Source organism: Cannabis sativa, chromosome 2 (genome assembly GCF_029168945.1).
Source record: "Cannabis sativa cultivar Pink pepper isolate KNU-18-1 chromosome 2, ASM2916894v1, whole genome shotgun sequence".
NCBI lineage: Eukaryota > Viridiplantae > Streptophyta > Magnoliopsida > Rosales > Cannabaceae > Cannabis > Cannabis sativa.
Window position 1 is genome coordinate 9,586,033 of NC_083602.1, and position 27,042 is coordinate 9,613,074.

A 27,042-nucleotide genomic window follows, 5' to 3' on the forward strand; every position below is an offset into this window, starting at 1 on the left:
GTATTTGCAAATACGAGGGATGTATCTGCAGGAGTATTCAACCCAAACTGGGAGGGTCCTTATGTGATTGAAGCAATAGTAGGAACTGGAGTTTACAAATTGGCTCGGCTGAATGACTTACTGATAAAGAACTACTAGAACGTGGAACATTTGTGATAACTCTAAGATTTAGAGTTATTATCATATCTTTAAGCTTGAATTTAATGTGAATTGTGGATCAATTAATGTTTATATTGTGTAATTGTGTCTAGTTTGTTGTGTCTTTGTAATAAATGGAAGTGTGTGTGTTAGTAAGTGTTAAATAGACTCATGTTATTGTTTTTATGTGTTTTAAGCAGAAAAAATACAAGAATAGGTATTTGAAAATTTTTGGGACAAGGGGAAAAAGGAGCAGGAAAATGATTATTGCTGACTGGCATTGCTGTAGCATTCATCGCGTAGCAATCTGTCAGCCCAGTAAGTTCATTTTGGCAGAATGTCCAGCTGGCTTTAATGAAAAGAAAAACGAGCTGAGGTGGCGGAATTTGGCTAGTGACTCAACAAACATGTGGAAAATGAAGGACAAGTGGGTGATGATTGGGATTTCCAATTAGGGTAAACTTTGGTACCCTAATTGGGGAACAAAAAGAAAAGGAGAGGATGAATTAAAAAAAAGGTGGCTGCACTTGAATAGGGGACGAAATATACAGCAGAGAAAAGAAAGTTTCAGAGTACTGAGAAGGAAGAAGAGTACAAAGAAGAAGAAGATTGAGAAGAAGGAGAAGAAGGCAACATTCAAAGAAGGATTTGAGCTCAATACTCATCTCTCTTGCTCTCCACTTCGTTTTGTATCATTTTCTTCACTTTAAGCTTTTCTTTAACTTCATGAACAACATACTTTCTGGTTTTGAGTTTCAAATTTCAGCTATGAACTAAACTTGTTTGAGATTTGGGTGGTTACAAACCCTTGTATGGACTAGTGATTTGATTTTGCAATGATGAGGTAATCTTGGCTTAGTTCAATTAGTTGTGATGAAATGTTGAATGAATGTTAATTTTTGGCCATCTTTAACATTTAGCAAGCTAGATCTTACTTGGAAAAGTAAGACCTAGTTGAACCCTTCTAATTGATGCATGATTTTTACCTTTATTTTTAGGTATTAATTAGTAGTGAAATAGGAATATTTTGCTACCATGTATAACTAAGGATTTGATGCTTTATTGGGCTATTTGTGATCTAAACTGATGTAGGAATGCATTGTGAGGTTATGAATGGTTAGTTGCAAGTTTCGGAAAAAGCTTGCTGGTTTTTGTTGAAATTTGTTAACTCTGCCAGGATTCTTTTGAATCATTCTTTGGAACATTCTTTTGTATCAACTGGGACATACAAGTGGAAATTAATCACCCAAGTCTATTTTCCTAATCTGAAATTACCACCATTTTAATCACTTTTAGTTTCTTATTTTTAGTTTATTTAGTTAAAAAAAATTAGTTCTCAAGTTTAGATTCAAGGCTATAAATTTTTCTCGTGAATTAATGTGTGACTTTATTTTATTTTTATTTGAAATTCTTGGAATTACTTTTAGTTGATTTAACATTATTTAGTAAAAAGTCCCTGTGGAGACGAACTTTGATTTACTTATCATTGTATTACTTGTTTGTGATTGTGTACACTTGCGCAATTATAAAGCAATATAATTTTCACAACAAGTTTTTGGCGCCGTTGCCGGGGACTTTAAGTTCTAAATTTTATTTTATCAACTAATTGACATTCTAAGAATTTTTGTGCTTTTAATCTTGCTGGTTTGTCTTTGGAATCTCAGGTATCTATAGTGTATGAACCAACAAGAGGACTTTGAACTTGCTCCTATTGACCCCGAGATTGAACGTACATTCCGAAGAAGAAGAAGGGTTCAAAAGGCTAAGGGTCGAGATATCATGGCTGAAAATTTTGATGATGATGGGGTTGCTCCACAAATTGCTAATCCCGTCATGTTGGCAGATGATCGAGCAAGGGCTATAAGGGAGTATGCAGCCCCCATGTTTAATGAGCTCAATCCAGGCATTGTGAGGCCTGAAATACAAGCACCGCACTTTGAGCTCAAGCCAGTGATGTTTCAAATGCTCCAAACCGTGGGGCAATTCAGCGGGATGCCAACTGAGGATCCTCACCTCCATCTCCGTTCATTCCTGGAGGTGAGTGATTCTTTCAAGATCCAAGGAGTGAGTGAAGAGGTGTTAAGGTTGAAGCTATTCCCATTCTCACTACGAGATCGAGCTAGATCATGGCTCAACACTTTGCCGCCTGATTCTGTGACCAATTGGAATGACCTTGCTGAGAAGTTTCTGAGGAAATACTTTCCTCCTACTAGAAATGCAAAATTCAGAAGTGAGATCATGTCTTTTCAGCAACTTGAAGATGAGTCCACAAGTGATGCGTGGGAGAGGTTTAAGGAACTTTTGCGAAAGTGTCCACATCATGGCATTCCACATTGTATTCAGATGGAGACTTTTTATAATGGCTTGAATGCAGCTTCTCGAATGGTGTTAGATGCATCGGCCAATGGTGCTATTTTGTCTAAGTCTTACAATGAAGCATTTGAGATTTTGGAGACCATTGCAAGTAACAACTACCAATGGTCCAACACAAGAGCTCCAACAAGTAGAAAAGTGGCGGGAGTCCTTGAGGTAGATGCAATAACAGCTTTGACAGCTCAAATGGCTTCCATGACGAATGTTTTGAAGAATTTGAGTATTGGGAACGCTAAAAATATTCAACCAGCTGCTGCCATTCAAAGTGATGATGTCTCATGTGTGTTTTGTGGAGAAGGGCATGTGTTTGAGAAGTGTCCATCTAATCCGGAGTCCGTTTGTTACATGGGAAATCAGAATTTTAACAGAAACAATGGGGCATTCTCAAACTCTTACAATCAATCTTGGAAGAATCATCCTAATTTGTCTTGGGGAGGTCAAGGAGCAAGCTCAAGTACCGCACCAGCCCAAGGAAGACAAGCATATCCACCGGGTTTTTCACAACAACCCCGACATTCACAACATGCTCAAAATGCCCAACCAAGTTCTTTGGAAAGTCTAATGCGGGATTATATGGCCAAAAATGATGCGGTGATACAAAGTCAAGCTGCCTCTCTTCGAAACTTAGAGTTGCAACTTGGACATTTGGCCAATGAATTGAAAGCTAGGCCGCAAGGTTCTTTGCCTAGTGATACGGAGAATCCAAGGAGGGATGGGAAGGAGCAATGCAAATCCATTCACTTGAGGAGTGGCAAGAATCTGAAAAATTCCGAGGAGGAAATAAAGGGTAGTGGGGAGCCCACTTCAATCCAAAATGACGAAAAGTTGAGTAAAAAAAACGCCAGAAAATTGCGTACGGACCGGTTGATACGGCATCGGGTCGGCAATCCGACGATCGACAATCCGCACCAGTATGTACTAAACCACCCCTTCCATTTCCTCAAAGATTTCGGAAACAGCAGCAAGATGGGCAATTCAAGAAGTTTTTAGATGTGTTGAAGCAGCTCCATATCAATATTCCATTGGTGGAAGCATTGGAGCAAATGCCAAATTATGTCAAGTTCTTAAAAGACATTTTAACGAAGAAAAGGAGGTTGGGGGAGTTTGAAACTGTAGCTCTTACCGAAGGATGCAGCGCCATGTTGAAAAGTAAGATTCCACCGAAGTTGAAGGATCCGGGTAGTTTTACAATCCCTTGCTCTATTGGGGGGCGGGATGTTGGAAGAGCCTTATGTGACTTGGGTGCAAGCATCAACCTCATGCCTATGTCGATCTTTAAGAAGTTGGGTATTGGTGAAGCACGGCCTACAACTGTTACATTGCAACTTGCTGACAGGTCCATGGCCCATCCGGAAGGAAAAATAGAAGATGTTCTAGTACAGGTTGACAAGTTCATTTTTCCAGCTGATTTCATCATCCTAGACTATGAAGCTGATCGAGATGTACCTATTATCTTGGGTCGACCATTCCTTGCTACCGGGAGAACTCTGATTGATGTGCAAAATGGGGAGCTCACAATGAGGGTGAATGATCAAAAAGTCACCTTTAATGTGTTCAATGCTATGAGATTTCCGGATGAGATAGAAGAGTGTTCCCGCATAAGTGTAATTGATTCGCTAGTGGCTGAAAAATTTCACAAGGAAGCTTGGAGGGATGAGAAATTTATAAGTTCTTTTGATGAGCTTGAAGACTTGAGTGAAGATGAAGACAACCAGGTTGCTTGGGTGGAGCCATTGCAACCTATTCCTAACTTCAAGAAGCCCTTTGAATCTTTGGAGTTGAAGGAAAGTAATTTTAAGCCTCCAAAACCCTCCATCCAAGAACCACCGAAGTTGGAGTTGAAACCCTTGCCAAGCCATCTGAAGTATGCCTATTTGGGGGAGAATGACACGCTGCCCGTTATTATAGCATCAAACTTGGTAGTTGAAAATGAAGGTGCTTTGCTAGAGGTGTTGAAAAAGCATAAGAGAGCAATCGGGTGGACTATGGCGGACATAAGGGGTATTAGTCCAACGATTTGCACACACAAGATACTTTTAGAAGCTGGTTGTAGTAATTCTGTTGAGCATCAGCGAAGATTGAATCCCGTCATGAAAGAAGTGGTGCGAAAAGAAGTGATCAAGTGGCTAGATTATGGTATTGTGTACCCAATTTCGGATAGCTCATGGGTTAGTCTGTTCAATGTGTGCCCAAGAAAGGAGGAGTCACGGTGGTGGCCAATGCAAACAATGAGTTGATTCCTACTCGAACCGTGACCGGTTGGAGGGTGTGTATGGACTACCGGAAGCTAAACAATGCTACTCGGAAGGATCATTTCCCGCTGCCATTTATTGACCAAATGTTGGATCGTTTGGCGGGAAAAGAGTTTTATTGCTTTCTTGACGGATATTCGGGTTACAATCAGATTTCTATAGCACCGGAAGATCAAGAGAAAACCACCTTCACTTGTCCATATGGTACCTTTGCCTTTAGGAGGATGCCATTTGGATTGTGCAATGCTCCCGCAACTTTCCAAAGGTGTATGATGGCTATTTTCTCGGATATGGCTGAAAGTATTTTGGAGATATTCATGGATGACTTCTCTATCTATGGGGATTCATTTGGGGTGTGTTTGGAGAATTTGGAAAGAGTGTTAGCAAGATGTGAAGAAACCAACTTGGTGCTTAATTGGGAGAAATGTCACTTCATGGTTCAAGAGGGTATTGTGTTGGGTCACAAAGTGTCTAGCAAGGGGATAGAAGTTGACAAGGCAAAGCTAGAAGTGATTGAGAAGCTACCAGCCCCTACCACGGTGAAAGGCATTAGAAGCTTCCTTGGACACGCGGGTTTCTATAGGCGCTTCATTAAAGACTTTTCTAAGGTGTCCAAACCCTTGTGTAACTTGCTAGAACAAAATAGACCATTTGAGTTTACCGCTGAATGTAATGAAGCATTTTTGAAGTTGAAGACAGCTCTTGTTACGGCTCCCGTGATTGTAGCACCCGATTGGTCATTGCCCTTTGAACTCATGTGTGATGCAAGTGATTTTGCCGTTGGGGCTGTTCTTGGGCAGCGGAAGAATAAGATCTTTCATTCTATTTATTATGCAAGCAAAACTCTTGTTGATGCCCAAATTAACTACACCACTACTGAGAAAGAGTTGCTAGCGGTGGTTTTTGCCTTTGAGAAATTCAGATCGTATCTTGTGGGAACCAAGGTGGTTGTGTATACTGATCATTCGGCAATCAAGTATTTGATAACCAAGAAAGATTCTAAACCGAGGCTTATTCGTTGGGTTTTGTTGCTACAAGAGTTTGACTTGGAAATTCGAGACAGAAAAGGGACAGAAAACAAAGTGGCGGATCATCTCTCTAGGTTGGAAACTAACAATCACAGCAGCCACTTAGAGGGAGAATTCCAAATTCAAGACTCATTCCCAGATGAGCAACTGCTATTGGTAGAGCAAACACGGGTACCATGGTATGCAGACATTGTTAATTACTTAGTTGGAGGTGCCCATCCACCTGATTTTACCAAGCAGCAGCTCAAAAAGTTCCTTCATGATAGCAAGTTTTATTTTTGGGATGAGCCATACTTGTACAAGCAGTGCCCTGATCGTATTATGCGGAGATGTGTGCCAATGGGTGAAGTTAGAAGCATCTTGGAGCATTGTCATTCAGCTCCTTATGGTGGCCATTTTGGTGGACAACGCACGGCGGCCAAGGTTTTTCAATCTGGGTATTATTGGCCTTCGATTTTTAAAGATGCTCATGCTTTTGTTCAACAATGTGATCGCTGCCAGAGAGTTGGAAATATCTCCGCCAGGAATGAAATGCCTCTTAATTGTATCTTGGAGGTGGAGTTGTTTGACGTGTGGGGTATCGACTTCATGGGACCTTTCCCACAATCCTTTGGGAATCTCTACATTCTAGTGGCGGTGGATTATGTGTCAAAGTGGGTGGAGGCAATTGCTAGTCCCAAGAATGATGCTCGAGTGGTTATGAAGTTCCTTCATAAGCATGTTTTTACTAGGTTTGGGACTCCTAGAGCTTTGATAAGTGATGAGGGAACACACTTTGTGAACAAAGTGTTGGCTGCCCTCTTGGCAAAATATAGTGTAAAACACAAAATTGCTACTGCATACCACCCACAGACCAATGGGCAAGCTGAAATATCTAATCGGGAAATTAAAGGCATATTGGAGAAGGTTGTAAATCCCAACAGAAAAGATTGGTCCCAACGCCTCGATGATGCACTTTGGGCGTATAGGACAGCATATAAAACTCCTCTAGGCATGTCTCCATATCGCCTAGTTTATGGGAAAGCATGCCATCTTCCTGTGGAGTTAGAACACAAGGCGTTTTGGGCACTAAAACATCTCAATATGGATATTTCAGCAGCTGGAGAAGCAAGAAAGTTACAGCTGAACGAGTTGGATGAATTGCGTTTGTTTTCCTATGAGAATGCTAAATTGTACAAGGAGAAGACAAAGAGATGGCATGATGAGAGAATCAAGGAAAGAGTTTTTGCAAAAGGACAAGAAGTGTTACTTTTTAATTCAAGACTCAAACTCTTTCCGGGAAAATTAAAGTCCCGTTGGTCTGGCCCGTTTACTGTGCAAGAAGTGACTCCTTTTGGTGCGATTACAGTGAAAGATCAACAATCCGGGAGGGAATTTAAAGTGAACGGGCAGCGGTTGAAACACTATTGGAGAGGCGAGGTCAACCGAGAGAAGACCTCAATTTCTTTGAAAGATGCTTGATCATTGTAAATTGGGGTGCCTAAAGAAAAAAAAAAAAAAAGTAATACAATCACAAACAATCACAAACAAGAAAAAATTAATGATTGTAACTCACATTTCTGATGTAATGTTTTGAACTTCAGTTATGAATAAAGTTAATCATTTCTTTTTCAAGTAATTACAAAGTGTTACACTTTAATATTACTTGAGGGGCATATGTGTATGATTAACCAGAATTTATCTGGAAATACATGATATAGTGCAAACCCACCACTTTAATTTTTTTTGAATTTATTTTTAAGTTTTTGATCAAACCTTTCTGATGAGAAAGGGACCAAACTATTATAACTTTTTGATTAAAAACCTGTCTGAAGAGAAAGCAAAATCAAAAGTTATAAATGAGATATAACTCATAACTCGCGTGTGAAGTTGAATATTAACGACTCACAGTGTGTAAGAAAGTATTAAATGAGACATCAAGGTGTCTTGATAAAAGTACTTAAACCTAATGCATGAATAGATAATCTAACTATTCATGTAAGCAATAAAAAATATACAAAGTGATAAGTTCATTAAAAGTATATTCAAGTTTTCTTGAAACAAATTATAATTGTTATTGCAAGGGAGAATTAATGACTGCTCGCAAATTAAAAGCATGGCAGATAATAAACTGCTCGTGCGTATAGTAGACTATTAACTACTTAATATTAAAGGAATATACAAGCAATGGAAAATTCCTAAAGTACTTTGTATGTGATCAAAATATGATTGTTTAAATTGTGAATAAAATGCAAGCAAACAACTATGTATTAAAGTTCAAGCATAAAAGTACGAGGCATTAAATGAATATAAAAACCAGGTTGGCCATCCAACCTAGCAAATTTGTCTTTACAGAAAAAAAAGTACCATAAGGGGCAAACCATTATCTCGGCCCTAGGGCCATTTTCTTACATAAAATAAAAATGACAAATAAAAACCAAGCCTAAATTGTAGGAGACTTGGATGGATCTTCTTCTTCTACTGCCTCGGCCTCTTCCTTCTATTTCTTGGTCTTCTCGCAGAAAGCGAGAATTTCCTCCTCATCTTCCTCCAAGAAGCTTGTGTCCATGTCCAAATTTGCTATCAGTGCTCGATAAATGGTACAAAGGCCAACCTTGTTGCATCGATCCTTAGTTTAAGCCTCTTTCCCCTCGAGTACCCCTTTGAGCTTCTTGCATTAATCAGATTTGGCCTTTGTTGCCTTATCGCCCTTTTCGAGACTCTTCTTCATCCTCTCGGCTTCTTTGGTGAGGCAATTAATTTCCTGTTGAGCGTTGTTCCATTTCTTGACCACGACCTCATGTTGGGCCAGTGAGTTTTAGACCTCCCTCTCCAGGTATTTTATCTTTTGTATGCCTCACCACTGGGAGGTAAAAGAAGCCTGGAGATTCACAAACAAAGATGTATAAAAAATAAGGGGGAAGAAGAAAAGAAATAAAAGACGTATACAGATTAAGGCAATAAACTTACAAGAGGGTATGAGATAAGCCCCTCGTAATCATTCCTTCCAAATCCCCATGATTGATTAAATCCCAATCATGGGGAAGGAGAGCCTTGAGTTGGCACCAGCAAGTAGCTCCAAACTCCCGGGCGAACTTCGAGCCAGTCTTCCCTGCCTCGGCAGATAACATTTCAATGGCCTTGCTCGAGGAGGCAAGGTGTGGGTTGTGTTAGGGGGAGGCTCGTTGGTACTTGCGTTGACCGCAGGAGGAGTTTGATTTTGAGTCTCAGTCTCAGGGACCTCGAGGTTAATAGGCTGAGAGGTTTTCTTCTTTTTATGAGCGATGGTTTTCCTTTGCCTTTTAAAAGGCTCCACCTCGGCATCTGAAGGAACCCCTGAATTGGTCGCTCTCTTCTTCCCTTTCCTCTGCATAACATCCTCCAAGTGCATATCTGCGAGACAAGACGAAAGTATTAGCATTAGTTATAAATGAGTAAAAGGGAAGTTTTGGGCACAATATTCCACCTAAGGAGTCTACCATAGTCACTAGAAGACGAGGTATGACTAGAAGATGGGGTAGAAGGACCATAATATCCACTAAAATCTCTACAGCCTGTGATCTTGAATATGTAAAAGGAATCAACTGGTTCTAAATCCCAGCTCGCATTTAAGTGACTTGCCCTATCCATCATTGTACCATATTGCTCGGCTATACCATGATACGACTCGTTACAGTTTATCTGGATGTGGAATCTAGGGTACCAGTTGTCAAACCTATGGGTTATGCGATCTATAAGGAGAGGGTTCCAAATATAAAAATTAAGGCAGCTTTCTCGGAATGTAACTAGAGTGGTACGTTCAGCCCTAAGCAGTGTGGGTGACCAACCACAGTGATTACCTCGGGACGCTCCTTCACCGGCTTCTCGAGGGGCAATGTTTTGAAGGTACTGTGCCCGAGCCACGCGATCCTAGGCCTTTTCTCTGTCTGGGACGGGAACCTGCTGCCAAGAAGAATACTTGGGATATTTGTAATCACAAGTAAACTCCTTGTCAATTAGGAGGTCCACAGATCTCAGATTGACCACGTTTAGAAGGAAGTCGCATGACCTAGGGCCATAAGGAAGGGTCAACAGGAGCCTGCGTCGGTTGGCCATCAGGAGTAGGGGCAGGTCTTTTCGAAAGCGATGTCAAAAACAAAACTTCAGTCAGATATCTTAGAATAAAAAGACTTGGATTAATTTAACCAAGTCTAATGAGAACAATCACTTTCGAATTATGCGAAAGGTGGTTGTACCAATTGGGGAGACGTCGGTTGTCCAAAAGAAGTTATCCTTGAAGGATGTTTTATTTGGCAAATCCATAATGATTTTGGACTCGCTGGAGTGAGGGCCAAGATAATAAAAGCCTCCTGCGGCATTCTTCCTCACTGGAACGGCTTTGACGGAGTAAAGATACTCTATTTCCACAGGAGTGGGGCACTTCCGATTCAGGATTTTGTACAGAACCCTCAAACCTGCGAGGATTTTGTAGGAGACGGGATTTAGTTGAAATGGGGTGAGCCCGAGGTGGTTTTCAAAGTCCTTGAAATAATCACGAACGAGGATTATTTCCCAGCCCTGATGTGCTCAAGGCTCTAAGTGCCTATACCAGTCGAGCCACTTGTACTGGCCTCGCCACTGGCCCCCTCAGAGGTCTTGCCTATAAGACGCACAGGTGGGTAACAAATAAATTCACCAGCTCTTACTGACCTAACTTGGCATTGTCGCCCATACTCGATTCCACAGGTCCTTAGTGAATCACCTATGTAGCCTGAGATAGTTCACACCCTCGACTCCGTTAACTCTGCCTCTAAGGTGACGTTAGGGTCCTAGGGACTCTTTGATTTACGTGGCTTGTGAGACATTATTTGAAAGTCCAGGTAACCTGGTTCAAAAGCAATTATGACTTTGGGTAAAAATAGAGGTTTAGCCAAAGGAATAGAGGATACACTGGGAGATTCAGGCCAACCAGCATCTCGCAAGAAATGACATTTGCCTTCTGATTTCTTGCAAGAAGCGTCTGTGACGACTATCATTGTATTATTGATGGATTTTCACTAAGTGTTCCCTAATTCTTTCATTGTTTATCTCTAATTTGGATGTGGGTTTGGAAATTTTGGGATTGTAAGGGATGGCAATTTTATAGGGAACTCAATTTCTAAATCTTCTTGATGATAAATATCTGAACCAGATTGGGACATTGCTGCAAGGAGACAGCATTGCCAATTCCTGGAAAGAATTTTATCAAACCAAAAGGTGGTGAATTGAAGGTTCTGTAAAACCTACGTATTGTCTAAACCCTAATATTTACCCAGATACAGTTCAGCCCTAAAAGTTACTAAAACCAAATGAGATGACAACGATATAAACAAATAAGGCAACAATTAAACCCAGAAATACAACATAATAAACATGTAAGATGTCAAGAAGTAAAGCCACTTACTGTTTAAATTTGGGGTTTGGGACGATGAACAACTCTACGATTTGCGAATCCCTAAACGTAGTGAACATCTCTCCGAGTGCGTGAAGTCGAAACTTAAATCAAATGAAACTCGTAGAAAAAATATCAATGACAGAGAGGGCACACAAGTTTTCGAAGAAAATTAGGTGATGAAGAAGCTTAATTTTTTTTTAGCATTTAAAAAATGGCAAGGGTAGTGAAAAATGGTTCCTTTTTTCATTATATACCCACGAGTTAATTTTTGTTAGATTAGAGAGATACTTGATCCTACGGACAGAATTTGAAATAGAAGTGGAAAGGATAGTCATTTAATGTTGATGTACCTCGAAACCACAAACCGCCAAAATCAGAAGACATGCATTTTTTCAAAAGAGATTATGACAAATATACCCTTTGTAATCATTAAAAAGAACTTTTTAAGGGGCAATTGTTATACCCAAAATTTGGCAAGCACTTTAGAGGAGGACACGTGTCAAACTGGGAAAAATACGAATCAATAAATATAGTGATAATTATATTTGAAAATGGAATGACTCATTAAATGGGGAATTGACAGAGTATATTTACAACTTGTTGAGTATAAGGTCTTACACGAGATAAAGATATACAAACTGTTGCCTCATGCATTAACGAGAAACCATACGACATTAGATGTGCAAGGCGGGGCATGAACCTCATTACACATGAAGAGACGTAGGCAAGATATAATGACTATTAAGACACTTAGTGTATAATACAAGTATAAAAACTAAAGATAATAGCCCGGTAAATCCAAACAACTAATAGCGAGGCGTCCATCTCGCTATGGGAAGGCACGCTCGTGATACCTTCACTAATCAACTCCAAATATCTTTGAATGAGATTCACAGCTCCGTCGAGTCAGTTCTCTTAGATAGAAGCTAACACTCAAATGATGTTGACTATTGAAGTTCACCTTGTCACCAAGAACTGCGATTGTCAGATGGAGCGTTATGTCTTCAGCGCAGAAGCGAAGAGATTTACATTATCAACCTCGAAAAGATGTGAGAAAAACTCTTGCTCGCTACAAGAGTTATTGTTGCTATATTCCCAGCGAGACGTCCCAGAATGATACGATTGGCAACGTATTTAATACACGTTTACATTAACCCAGTAAAAGCAGACCAATCACAGCTGTAAAGACTCGGTTTGACCAAGTCAAATATTTTTATATATATATAAAATAATAATTAAATAATATATATATGTACGTATAAAAAAAAATCAAATCTTATATACACATAACGGTACCCCTTCGTCCCCCTCTCTCTCTATATCTCATTTTCTCTCTCTTCAAACACTAAAGCAAGAAACCCATAAACCTTCATAACCACCACTTCGGCGACCAACTTCCCGCCATTGCCCAACCAACCGCGCCGGTCAGAACGGAACCCCAGGTGCCGGCGACCTTACCTCCCAAGCGACGCCGCACCTTTCGCCACCGTTGACTCGGGATCGCAAGTCAAAGTTTGGGATTTCAAACTTTGAACGGATTTTACGGTCACCTCCGGCATCCGTTTGACGAATCGTCTTCCCACTAAACTCCGCTCGTCGAGGAGAACAACCTACACTAAATAATTTTTCCCGGTTCGCTACTTTTTTCGGTGACATTTTTGTAGCTCCGCCCCTTTCCGGCGACTTTCCGGTGACATAGTGTACCGTTTTGACAAACGGTTGGCATGTGTGTGATCTACTCGTCGAGGTGGTCGTTTTGATATACACTACCCCCATTTTCGGCGACATTTCCGGTACACCGATTTTTAGCGCCACCGATTGTTAATGTTCACCGCTTAGGTGAGGCTTCGAAACCCCAAATTTTAAATATAGTCATATTATATGTTGTTGGACTCGGTTTTGAATGTAGAATGCGATAATGATAATTATTTAACCATTTGGTGGTATAGGTGAGAGTAATATGTAAGTTTGGACTAAATAATTGGAGCTCGGGACTTAAGAGCTTACGATCGTCTTTTGGAAAAAAATTAACGACTCGGGAGAGGTAGGGACTCAACTTGATTATTGGACTTGATTTTTATATGCGTTGTATAACATTAGACATATTCTAATTTTTATGATTTACAAAATTGCTTGAAAAATTTAAAACTTAATCTGCATATTGTTCTAGACTGTTTTGGGGCACTGAGGGCCAAATATATTTTTTTGTGTGCAAATATTTATGCAGGTTATGATTTTTGGGTTTATTCAAAATACAACTGTTATGCTGCCGAATTTTCTAGAAAATAAAAAGGAATATGTTCTTTTGTTATGCTTATTATTTGCTTGCTTTGGTTATATTGATGAGAGCCATGTTGATCATGTTCGGTGCATATTGTTGTTTCACGACCTAGTCTCTATGTCATCATAGGTAGATCAGGTGTGCACTCACTTGTAGGTTAAAGACCTAGAATCTGTACAGGGAGTGAATTAAATTTGAGTCCCGGTATTTATGGTGGATATCAGATGCGACTACCCGGTTTTGGATGTCGTTTTCTATGAGTGGTATTGAGAGCTAGGGGTCTAGTGGACGGTGTGATATGCATTTGACGTTTGATTTGTGATTATTTCTGGTCTCTCTATTTTATTTGTACATATTGATACTGTTGATGAGATAATTTATTTTTACAAAGCTAACCATGCAAAAATTTTATTAAACCAAGGGTCCTTTGATATTAGTTGTTTTCCTACTGGGCTTTATAAGCTCCCCCCCCTATTTTCTCCCATTCCAGGAACTCAGTTTGGTGCTAGTGGATGAGGATGGTACTGTTGGGAAAGGAATGTTGTTATTAGTTTAGTCATACTTTACTCTTACACCTTCTAATGAGACTGATTTTGTATTTAAGCTGAAATGGATGGTCTGGATGACTTAAATTGGTTATGTACTAGTTAGAAATGAGGAATGATGGATGCTAGGTATCATTTTAGTATTTTATTGACTTATTAAATCTATCTATTTGGTGATTACATAACTGTGGGGTTATTACTGTTCTTTTATATTGATGAGTGGTCCTGATTTTGTTACTAATATTTTCTTATTAATATAGGAGTTAATCCGTATCTTTTAAATAAGTATCTTGTAATATAAATAAAAAGGATCATTTATAAGCTTTATTTTCCTACAAGGGTCAAAGTGTGACCTTTGACCACCCAAGTTATGGATATTACACATCTGCCACAGCCTAGGGCTCGGGTCGTGACAACAGCGGTGTGGATTTCAAATATTTAACCGCATTTATTTTATGTGGGATGTAAGAAAATCCCATAGTTTTAAGGGATTATTGTTGTAAAATATCAGTTAAATCTGTAATTAACTGCCTTCCTATGTAGTTATAAATTGGGGCAGTTTATACTGAAAAAGGGACGAAAAATTTCATAAGAGAAAAAAGCCCTAGAACTGTATCACCAATCTAATAAGATTGACTCGTGGACTATGTAGAATTTTAACTACAAAACCACGTAAAAACCTGTGTGTTCTTATTTTTCTTCTTCTTTATAGCTTTAGTTTTCTGTGGAAATTTATCACCATTTAGGCTCAAATATAGTTAACGAAAATTTGCGTTAACACTTTCTAACTCATGAATGATTCTAAAATATAATTATGAAATATTTTAGTATCTTTTATTAATAATTTTTGAAAAATAATTATTTGGTTTATTTATTCCAAACATTATCTATATGATCATCACATCTATTTTTGAAAAAAGCCCCATATTTTATGCATATATAATAATAATAATCTTCATCATGAATCACATTCTATTTTCATTATATCCCTTAATTAAAATAAATCAATTTCTTTGTCAAAAAAATTAAAATATTAATATAATTGATATCAAGTCCACAAATAATATTCTTGACAAAAAATAAATCCACAAATGATATAAAAAATTCTACAAATAATATAAAAAAATCCCCAAAAATAAATTATATTAAAAAGAAAAAGTATCATAAATATTCAATTATTTCAATCATACTCTTGGAGAGAAATCAATACTAATTAATAGAATTGATATAATAGAATAAAATTGAATATTTTGTGATTTTTTTTAATTATAATTGATATAATTAAAACTCTTCGTCATTCTTATTTTAGAATAGATATAAAATATAGTTATACAATCATGTAGGATTTATTTAAAAAAATATTAGATGTATACATGGGTTTTTGTTATCCATGTTTCTAGCAAGAGACACGTGGACACAGGACAAATAATTAAAGCCCATCAGCTAGTCGTAAACGACAAGATTGGGCTAAGCCCAATATCAGCTGGCTAACCTGAGTGGAACAACTGCTCGACCAATTACATGCCCCTAAATCACATTATTTGTAAAACTGGTGAGTGTCACGCTAAATCACTTTTTGGGGACTTAAACTTGAAACTAAAAGTTTCTCTATTGATGAATAACACTGTAATACCCTAAATATCGCAAAAATAGGAAAATCTAGGGTTCCCAAAATGCCCCAACTAAAAGACCGGTTCCCTAATCGGAATTCCATTTCTGTGGCCTTTACCGGGGAGCAACCGAAATTCCAAATCCTACAGGTCCTCGTGAACTGGTCGACCGGTTCAGTGCAGGAAAACTTCAAAATTTAACTACACCCACAATTCAATCCCAAAGCTTACCAAACCTTCCAAATCTGCTATTTAAACCACAATGAACATATTCAAGGCAATAAAACACCACAACAAAGCCACAATCAAAATTTGTAATTAAAGACAAAAATTTGAGTTTTAAAACTCAAAATTTGTTTAACAACCACAACAAGCCCCAAAAAAACATCAAAGCAGCTCATCTAACATCAAAATAACTCCAGAACACTTCAATAAAAACAAAACACTACTATAGCTACCCTAATTCTAAAATCATGCATAAACCTTACTTGAAACTTAGGGAATTTACGAAGAAAAGGTGCTAGGATATTTACCTTAGATTAAATCACTAAGAAATTTTCTAAAGTTCCAGAATTAGGCTGAAGAATCACAAGCCCTAGGTGGCTTCTATGGAGCTCGAGAGAGAGAGAAAGAGAAGCTATTTTCTTGTTTTTTCTATTCTTGGATAAATGAATAAATCTAATTGATTTTTCTCATTCATCGAAAGTCATATTTAGATCAATAAAGCTTAATTAAAGGTCACTAGAGGAAAAAGAACTAATTTTTCAAAAAGAGCGGTTCCCTCCCACTAAAACTAAAAAGCTTCTAAGTCACTTAGGGGTAATTTGATCAATTCTAAATCTCAGATAACTCCTCACATTCCCAATGTCTAACTAGGTTTCCCCGTAACTACAAAAATACAAAAATGTAATTCTAATGGCCAAAGGCCGCGTTCCAATAAAACATAAAATTTCATATATGACAAATATAATACATTCTAAATTCAAATAATCTCCATAAAATGATAATTCATAATTAATATTCCAATTTCATATTTAAATCCTAATTATATGCTAATTTCCAAAACAAAGTTAAGCGGTCTTTACATTTATTCCCTTGTTAAAAGGATTTCCTCCACCTTATTGTTTCTCCAGAGGCACCTTGACCAAAGCTATGATCTTATTCCGAAGAACTTTATCTTTTTTGTCTAAGATCTGAACTGGTTGTTCTTCGTATGATAGGCCTGGTTGCAGTTCAAGATTCTAATAACTCAGCACATGGGGAGGATCTGAAATGTACTTTAGTAACATGGAAGCATAAAATACATTGTGAACTGCTAACAGAGCTGGAGGCAAAGCTAGACGATATGCCACTAGTCCAACATTTTTGAGAATCTCGAAAGGTCCTGTAAACCTAGGGCATAACTTGCCTATGTTCCCAAAACGTCTGATCCCTTTCATTTGAGACACCCGTAGGAACACAATATCTCCTACATGAAATTCCAGATTTCTGCGCTTTGGATCTGCATAACTCTTTTACCTACTCTGAGAGGTAAGCATTCTAGCCTTAATCTTTTCTATGGCCTCATTAGTCTGTTGCACTGATTCTGGACCTAAGTATTTCTTTTCTCCCGTTTCATCCCAGTGAATAGGAGACCTACACTTCCTGCCATTCAAAAACTCGTAGGGAGCCATCCCTATTGTACTCTGGTAACTATTACTATGAGAGAATTCTATCAGTGGCAGGTACTTTTTCCAGGAGCCTTCGAAATCCATTACTCTAGCTCATAACATGTCTTCCAGTATCTGAATATATTGTTCTTTCGGACTTTCCATCAGTATGAGGATGGAAAGCTATATTGAATTTTAGTTTGGTACCCATAGCCCGCTGAAGACTCTGCCAGAATTTCGAAATAAATTTCGATTCTCTATCCGATATAATAGACTTTGGAACACCATGTAACCTCACTATCTCTTTAACATACAAATCTGCATACTGATCCACGTTAAAGGTTATTTTTACCGGTAGAAAATGTGTAGACTTCGTGAATCGATCTACCACAACCCAAATCGAATCGTACATTATTGTGGTTCTAGGTAATCCAATCACAAAGTACATGGTGATGTCCTCCCACTTCCACTCAGGAAGTGTCAGTGGTTGCAATAAACTTGCTAGTCTCTGATGTTCAGCCTTGATTTGTTGACAAGTTAAGCACCGGGATACAAATTCTACCACATCTTTCTTCATTCTGCACCTCAAGTAGTAGGGTTTAAGATCTGTATACATCTTGGTAGTTCCCGGATGTAATGAATATGGAGTGGTATGAGCTTCCTCGAGAATCTCATTTCTATGTTTCGCACTACTTAGAACGCAAACCCTTGTTTTAAATAATAGCATTCCACTATTTGAAACCATAAAATCTTTGGCTTGATCAGCTAAAACCTCTTCTCGAATCTTCACTAATTCTGAATCAGCTGAGTAACTTTAATTTGTTCTAACAAATCAGATTGCAGTGTCAAATTATAAAGTTTTCCTACAACAAACTCGATGCTAGATCTAACCATGTCTTCTGCTAGCTGAGGTGAAATCTTAATCATATTAGTTATTTACGCGGGATCCTTCCTACTCAGGGCATCAGCCACAATATTGGCCTTCCCAAGATGGTAAAGGATTTCATAGTCATAATCCTTAACTAGCTCCAACCAATGCCTCTATCTCATATTCAAATCCTTCTAGGTAAAGAAATACTTGAGGCTCTTGTGGTCAGTATAAATCTCACATTTCTCTCCGTAGAGATAATGCCGCCAAATCTTCAAAGCAAATACCACCGTGGCGAGTTCTAAATCATGAGTTGGATATCGTTGCTAATATTCTTTCAACTGTCGATAGGCATAAGCGATGACTCGATTAGCCTGCATCAGTACACAACCCAGACCTTGTCTGGATGTGTCACAGTACACTATGAACTTTTCCTTATCAGAAGGTAGGGCGAAGGCGGGAGCCGTGATTAATCTCTATTTCAGCTCTTGAAAGCTTATTTCACACTTGTCTATCCATAAAAATTGCTAATTCTTCTTAGTGAGTTCGGTTAAGGGTGTTGAAATCTTAGAGAATCTCTAGGAACTAGTCTAGCTTAAAAAGTTCTTCTCAGGACATGGTGTTGTTCCTGGAATGGACAAAGCGCTGCTTTTACTTTGTGACAACACTGGTGCAATCGCCAATAGTAAAGAGCCTCAAAGCCACAAGAGAAGCAAACACATAGAGTGGAAATACCACATCATCAATGAAAATGTGGCAAGAGGAAATGTACTAGTGGAGGAAGTTGATACTAGAGACAACTTAGTTGATCCATTCACCAAAGTTTTCACTGTAACAACATTTGAAAGCACAGACTGAATCTGGGATTAATAATGTAACGATTGTTTTATGTTAGTGCAAGTGGGAGTTTGTTGGGCTTTGTGCCCTAAATAAAACTTTATTTCAATGTAATCTTTTATATTCATTTATCAATAAAGAAACAGATTTATTATCATTACTTATTTAATGTGATATTTTGTTCATGTGATCATTTATTTATTTATTTATTTATAAATTCATCTAAATCCTTATCACATTGATATTCTTGTTTATTGTGTTGTCAACACAGTGGAAAGTAATAAAGATTGTGTGATTAAATGTATTCCTATGATTTATCAGTCCACAAGGTTTAACTGATAGGATATTCTACAATGTAGTTTACTTGCACTTTAGATAAGTATTATGTCCTCTCCAGGACATTGGTTAAAGTAAGCTTGGGTTGGATGTATGGAGTATGCATCGGAAGGGACCGATATTGAACTTGTAATAGATATAATAAACTTACCGTAATACCTATTCAATTCAATATCACCGAGTTGATCTTAGATCAAATGATCTCAATCCTGAGGTGGTTACGTTCTAGATCAGTTGCATTATTTATGTTCTTCAATCTATTCGTTAAAGTCAACCAATGGTTCCTCTAGTGACATATATGTAAAGTCCTTTTTTGGCAAGTTAGTTGACAAAATAATTTTTTCTTTTATGGTAAGATTCTTGTGCATTCATAACCGATTTCTTACCTTGTTTATTCGGTTTGTAGTTCCTCTTTTCCTTGTTAGGAAAGTTACACTTTTCAGCTGAACTTTTCTTTGTTTGGAACCTTCTTAAAAGAGAAGCAATTCTCTTTTTGAAAGTTGTCCTTTTTAGGGAAACTTTGATTATTGCCTTTTCCTTATTGATTTCGATTGTATCTTGATAGAATCAGAATATCTAATCTGTTTTTGGCAGGAATCAAGCATTAATAGAGGATCGGACCTGATTATAGCAAGTTTCCGTTTAAAGTCACGATTCTTTGCGTCGGCATCCGAGATACGATGCTGTAGATCGTGTTTTCTTAGGAAAGTTTTTGTACAGCTGTAGATTCGATCTTGTGACTGTCTCTAAGGTTTCTATGCTCTATAAATAGAGCCTAGAGAGCAGTCATTCGAATCAGCTCTTCCATTATTCATTTTTTCCACTTATCTTATTTGAGAGAAGAGAGTTTCTTTGTTTTGTGAGAGCCTAGTTGTTCATCTAGGCTCTAGTTGTTTATTTCTTTTCTTACTCTGTCCTAGAGGTTGAGAAGAACTAGTTGACTGAACAAGAGATTGGTCTTCGGGAGAAGACTTGATAAAGCGTTACTTCGGGAGGAAGTAAGCACTTGGTCTTCGGGAGAAGACTTGTTGAAGTCTTACTTCGGGAGGAAGTAAGCACTCACACTTCAAAGACGAAGGGAGTTCGGGCTTGAAGGTGTTTCAAGAATTCAGATTCATAAAGTGGATTACAAAGGATTGCGGCAATACTTTAGAGGGAGTCTAAACTTGTTTAAGTCAATTGTCTTTGTAATTTTGATACTTTATTAATTGATTTCATTCTCTGGGCGTGGCCCCGTGGACTAGTAGTGTTCGGGAGAACACTGATACCACGTATAAATCTCTTCTGTCGAGTTATTTATTTTTCTGCAAATATTTTATATTCTGCCTGTTCTGTTTTGTCACTGCAAAACTGGTTTCTGCAGTAACAGAATTACTTTCTGTTTCTACAGAGACATACAGTTTTATATTTTCTTATATATAATTGACATTTGCAAAAACACGGTTTTTCAATTGGTATCAGAGCGGGACACTAAAATCTTAGTGTGGTCCTATAACGTTTTTGTGTTAAAATGTCATTTTTTGCACAAGAAAGATCTATTTCTAGACCACCGTTGCTTAATGATTCTAACTATCCTTTTTGGAAAGTTAGAATGAGGGCTTTCATCAAATCTCAAGATGAGAAAGCTTGGAGGATGGTTCTATCAGGTTGGTCTCTTCCAGTTGAGACAGATTGTTCAGGTAATACTACTATAAAATCTGAACTGGAATGGTCTACTGAAGATGATAAAATTTCTGCCTACAATAGCAAAGCTTTGCATGCTATATTTAATGGTGTAGGTGAAGGTTATATTAAACTTATATCATCTTGTGTTTCTTCCAAGGAAGCTTGGGAGATTCTTCAAACTCAGTTTGAAGGAACTTCTGATGTTAAGTGCTCTAGATTTATTATGCTTCAAACTAAATTTGATGAGCTTAGGATGTCAGATAATGAAACTTTAACTGAATTCTATGAAAAATTATCTGATATTGCGAATTGCTCTTGGTGAATAGGCATGGCAAAAAGATCCATTCATTCGGATCGGATCAGTGATCCGATCCAACGGATCATTACTGATCCGTAACATTCGGATAGTTATTGGATCTTGGATCAGATCCGACCCGCCCCGCTTAATTTTTTTACGGACCGGATCTGACCCGATCTGTTTTAAATATATATATTTTTTTTAAAAAAAATTTACTTTGTAATATATTTTTTTTAAGGTGTAAGGCCAGTTTTATACCACCATTAGACATATATGATCTCCCATAGACCACATTATATATTATTATTTTAATTAATTACTCTCTCAACTTAATTCTTATATATATGCGTACATATATATATATATATAAAAATAAAAATATATATGCATACTGGCCACTCTATATTTTAATTATTTGATTATAATAATTATTATTATTTGTAAAATTCCCTACCTTCTTCTTTAAGAAAAATCTTAAATATAAGGTTATAATAAGAAAGTAAAGTAACAAATGTTATACACAATAGATCGATTTATGTATAGGCACTATTTAATTTGTACAATAATTCACACTTTTATATTATAGCACTTTTATATATGTATGCAACAATAATTTATATTTAATATAAACATATTATTAATTAATAAGAATAATATTTAATTTTTGTTTATCAAATAAAAATACTAATTAATTAAATATTATAATAATGAGTAATTAATACTATTATTTGACTCTTAAATATTTGATTATTTAAGGGCATTTGCTAATATTTTTATTTATTTTTATTTTTTAATCATAAAAATAAAAGTATTTTTTTGTTTTTAAAAAATATGTGTTCTATAACCATTTTTTTTTTTAATTTTAAAGATTGATAAGAAAAATATCACTACAAAAAATCTTATTTTTAATCACAACAAAATTTGTGACTAAAAGTAAAAATATTGTAACTAATTATAAATCATCATTCTTATGTTGTGACTAAAATAGGTCCATCACTAAAAGTATTAGTTACAAAAATTACAATTTGTTGTGACCCAGTATAAAAAATCTTACTTTTATTATTAACATATTTATTTTCTTGTAGGAGCCGTACACAGTAAACCTTGAAGACTAGAAGAACAGCATATAAAAAGTTTATAGTTAATTTCATGTATTTTTTTAGAGGAGATTTATTTCATGTAATCATCATACTACATTATTATTGATGATTATATTAGTGGAATTTCTAAAATTTGGTAAATTAATTTTTCAATAGTAAAATTACATTTTTATGTGATAAGAATTTGATATATTTTTTTTTATTGATTTTGACAAATAAAATAAAAAATATATAAGGAAAAAATAATGCATTATTAGTTCTTAAACAAATAAATTTTGGAAAAAAAATATAAATTTAGATATAAAATATATATATTTTTTTTTTTTTAAAAAAAGTTGGGTCGGATCAGATTCGATCCGTATAAGGCGGGTCGGATCAGATCCGATCCGAGTATCTGATCCAGCGGGGCGGGGCGGGGCGGGGCAGATCCGTATATGATCTGGATCAGGTTGGATCAGAGTCGGATCAGATCCGACCCGCCCCATTGACATTCCTATTGGTGAAAAACTTGATGATTCTGTTCTTGTGAGAAAAATTGTTAGAGTTCTTCCAGAGAGGTTCGATACTAAACTTTTGGCGATGGAGGAAGCTAAAGATTTTAGCACAATGAAGGTAGAAGAATTAATGGGTTCCTTACGTACTTTTGAACTAAATCAATAGATTAAACAAAAGGATAAACCCAAATCCATTGCTGATAAAGGTAAAAGTATCGCTTTGAAAGGTGCTGATAATGAAAATTCTGATAGTGAATGTGATGATGAGATTGCTTTATTAACAAAGAATTTTCAAAAATATATGAAAAAGATGAGAAATAAAAAGAATATCTCGAAATTTTCAAAGGGTAATACTCTTATTAAACCATCAATTTCTAACAAAAAGGGAATTAAGTGCAGGGAATGTGAAGGTTTTGGGCATATTCAATATGAGTGCGCAAACACTTTGAAAAAGAATAAGAAAAGTTTCAATGTCACTTGGAGTGATGATGAAACCGACAGTGATGAAGATAATTCTGAGAATGTTGCCCTAACTTCTGTTATGACTAATGTGTTGTGTGATTCACAGGTGAAAACTAGATTGGTATGTTTGAATAATACCACTAAACAAGAAGAATCAGATTCTGATGATTTTGAGATCTGTGAAGAGTCTCTTGCTGAATCATACAAAGTCATGTATGAAAAATGGATTCAGGTTACTTCTGAAAATAGAGAGTTGAATAAATTGAATAAAAAATTGTCTCATCAAATTGACTTGTGTGAATTAAAAATAAAAGAGTATGAGACAGATTTTTGTGCTAAAGATGAAAAAATCACTCTCTTAAAGAAGGAAATTGAAAATTTTAAGAAAAATGTTCAAATGCTTAATCCTGGATCTTCTATTTTTGAAAAAGCTCAGAATGCAGGTCAAAGAGGTTTTGCTGGCATTGGATCGAATGGTATGGAAAGTTCTGGAATCAGGATGTTTGTAAAATCTAGTGTTCTAACGAATCTTCCTGAGGTTTCAAATGTGAAGTCTGCTGCAACAGTCTCACAGCCTGTCGTAGCATCTGCTGTTTCTGCTGCCGCAAAATCTCTAGAATTTACGAAAAGAGTAAGATCTCAGGTAAAAAGATTTGTTCCTACTTGTCATTTTTGTGGTAGAAAAGGACATATCAGACCTAAATGTTTCACGTTGAAAAATTTGTTTAAAACAAATTATTTTGGTAATTTGGAAAAATCTCAAAAGAAACATAAAGGTTTGAAACAAATATGGGTTAAGAAAAATTGTCTAGCTAGTTTTTCTAATAAAAGTGTTGCATCTCAAATGTGGTATTTTCACAGTGGTTGCTCTAGACATATGACAGGTCACAAGGACTTTTTGACTAACATTCGGCCTATGCAATGTGGAGAAGTCACTTTTGGCAATGGCTTAGCTGGAAAAGTCATTGGTATGGGAACTCTAAATTTTGAAGGGTTATGTTGTTACTGATATTTCGCAACACCAAAAAGTACAATTTAACTGGTAAAAGAGAGAATTATTTGAGAGATGACAAATGCGAGTATTCAACCTAGAATGGCGAGTACTCGAATAGGAATGCGAGAGTAAACAACAAAGCTGGAAAAATAGATGAGACGGTGAATTATAGTGGTTCAGTCAGATTTCGTTCTGCTTAGTCCACTGTAGCAAGGGATTCGTAGGTCCATTTTCACGGTGGATCACCCCTTTATATACAAAGCAGGTGCCCAATCGGTTACATGAGGATCACATTTATTGTTAATCCATTATTTACACATTGAATTGCAATGACTAAACTCAAACAACGTTAACATTAATAAATGTATGACGATTCTTGAATTCATCAACGTATGCGTCTTTCGCATCTGCGAGTTGACCGTTCATGTTCCGTCTGTTGAGCTCGTAGGATCGCACATACGTTTGGAACGTCTGCGTCCTTAAGTAATCGCCCGTTGTAGACGTCGCATGTTGAAGCTGGTAACATCTGGACATGCGAACTTATATTGGTCTGTTAGGGCTGTTGGGTCGCTGGGACCAAAACTGCCTCATAGGGCATCGGTCTCCATACTCGTCGCGGAGGTATAGAGGGAGACACTCGCACATGTTCTGACATATGCGAGTTGGGTCTACCCTGCATGATGAGGGTTATGGTTATGCGGTGCGAATTAGGTCGCACCCGCAATATCTCGCTGGTTTTATCCTGGGCGAGGTCTAAACTTCGAGAAGTCTCTCACGGACATTTCAGCTTTCATTGGGAATCTGAATACACGTGTCCTTTTAAAGAGGAGTCTGGTCTCGAGTTTCTAGGTGAGAGAAATCTCACTATAACACATGCCCCTAGTTTCGCGACGTGACTAGTGCGGTCACTGAGGGAAACTATTGCTCGAGAGACAGGTGAAAGGTTGTCACGAGGAGGTGACCTTTTGGTTGTCCCATCGAGGGTTTCGAAAAATGACGGCTGTAATGATTAATTTTCATTATCTCTAGGATGCCACGTCACAAAACCCTTCGGTTTTCGTGTAGGCGTGGCCATAATTGGCCGTTAGATTGGGCGACCTTAGGCATTCTGACTGCCACGTGTCACGATCCCAATAAATAAGGGATATGGGTATTTAAACGCTTTGATACGAATCAAATTTCCCATTTTTCCCTCTTTTCTCTTAACTTCCCTCCAGTGCATACACTTCAGACAAAATCCACTCCCAGATTTTCTGCCACTTTCCACAACATTTTCATTCTCAGAAGTGATCGAGAATAACCGCAGGAATCAAAACTAAAGGTTAGCTTCTAAATCACTGCATTTTCGCTTTCTGTTTTTGGAGATAATGTGCTTTGTTTTCTGGGTTTGGATGTTTTTGAAAACTTTTAGGAGTGTATGCTAGTGGGTATTTATGTGTTTTGGGTCAATGAAACTGGGTAATATTCATAGTGTAGGACCTGTAAACTGACATAACCGTATACAATTCATAGGCACTGATCCATGTCTCGAATGCTCGCGGACATTCGGATGAACAATTTGAATGTTCGCGGGTATTCGGTTGAACAACTTGAATAATCGCATATTTCCAAGACTTATTTCCGCTTAACTGTTGACTAGACCTTTTAGGATCTTTACATGTCGCGGGCTGAGTGGTGAGAGTATTAATTGCCATTCCAAATGGTGGGTGTGTCACAGTATTCTAATGGCTATATATGCGATTATATGTCCCTTGAGATACTGAGATACACCCAGCCATTTGTTGACGTGCGTTAATACTCGAATGATCGTACTCTTTGGTTGGTAGGTTGTCTCGAAACGGTGGGTGTCTCCCAGTAACTTCAGGGTTATGCTCGAAAATGCATACTTCTTGAGTCACTGGGATACGCCCAGCCGTTTCTGGAGGTATACCGCACAACCGAGGATGCGTGAATTACTCGCCCAAAGATAGTTACATTTCTTCTCGCATGCTGATAGGAGGGTCAGTGTTCGCATGGAGCCTGACTTTCTTGTCGAATGCGACTTTTATACTCTACTGCGGGTGAGATCACTTACCTTTATTTTTTCACACATCCATCACGCTGAAAAGATCTTCTATCTTTCAGATGAGCGATCTATCGGACAGCCAGCAGCTCGGCTCAGGAGGTCGCGCTTTCGACGGGGAGTCGTCACAAGAGAGAGACAGTTTTCTCCCTACGGACATCTCCGAAATGGAGGCTGCGGAGATAGAGTTAGGTCCGATGTCTTCCGTAGACATCGAGAGGATGGTACAGGAGCTCGCTGAACCTGGGACAATCGATATCCGAGATAGCGAATCCACAGTGTCAGCGCGCGACTACCTCATCCATACGAGACACGCTCCCGACATCGAGGTCGAGGAGGTGGAGGAGGAATGGACTACTCCGGTCCGCGAATCAGGTGGGGAAGAAGAGGAAGCGGAAGGGAGTGGGACGGACTCGGTCGACGACTCCCAATTGAACGAACCTTTCTCATGCGAAGACCTAGTCTCGAGAGTCGTCAAATCTGACTTCACCACCTTCGTGAGGTTGAATTTGTTGCGACTTGCGTTTCAAAGTCCCAAACCCTCTCAGAGAGCGCATCTTCCGTTCACCAACCCTGCGATCATCCCTACAGAGGACGTGGTCATCTCAATACCCATTCTTCGATGTGGTGTATCGGTCCCGTTTCATCCTTTCGTCGC

The 27,042-nt window shown here is 37.7% G+C and overlaps 1 non-coding gene across 1 annotated transcript; it reads right to left on the reverse strand.

The window, feature by feature from the left end:
- Positions 1 to 2,358: 2,358 nt before the first annotated feature.
- LOC133035323 (small nucleolar RNA R71) lies at positions 2,359 to 2,465 on the reverse strand. The gene has a single exon (XR_009686593.1). It is a non-coding gene; the product is annotated as a small nucleolar RNA R71 (small nucleolar RNA).
- Positions 2,466 to 27,042: the final 24,577 nt, after the last annotated feature.